This window comes from Puntigrus tetrazona, chromosome 4, assembly GCF_018831695.1.
Source record: "Puntigrus tetrazona isolate hp1 chromosome 4, ASM1883169v1, whole genome shotgun sequence".
Classification (NCBI taxonomy): Eukaryota; Metazoa; Chordata; class Actinopteri; order Cypriniformes; family Cyprinidae; genus Puntigrus; species Puntigrus tetrazona.
The window spans coordinates 7,532,704-7,532,911 of record NC_056702.1 but is presented as its reverse complement, the minus strand read 5'-3'; positions in this window follow the sequence as shown (position 1 = coordinate 7,532,911).

Below are 208 nucleotides of genomic sequence, written 5' to 3'. Positions count from 1 at the left end.
AAGGTGTCCCCCTCCTTCTATGCGGCGTTTCGGGCTGCGTCATAAAGAGCGGACGACTCGCATTTGTAGTACATTCCTAAACTTGTAGTTCTTCTAGTCTTGGATGACAGTCGGAGCAATGACCTTTGTTATGAAGGCTGTCGTCTTTTACCTAACCTATTTATTTTGTATTTACGTGTATTTGTTTTCAAACCGTTATAACTGGATT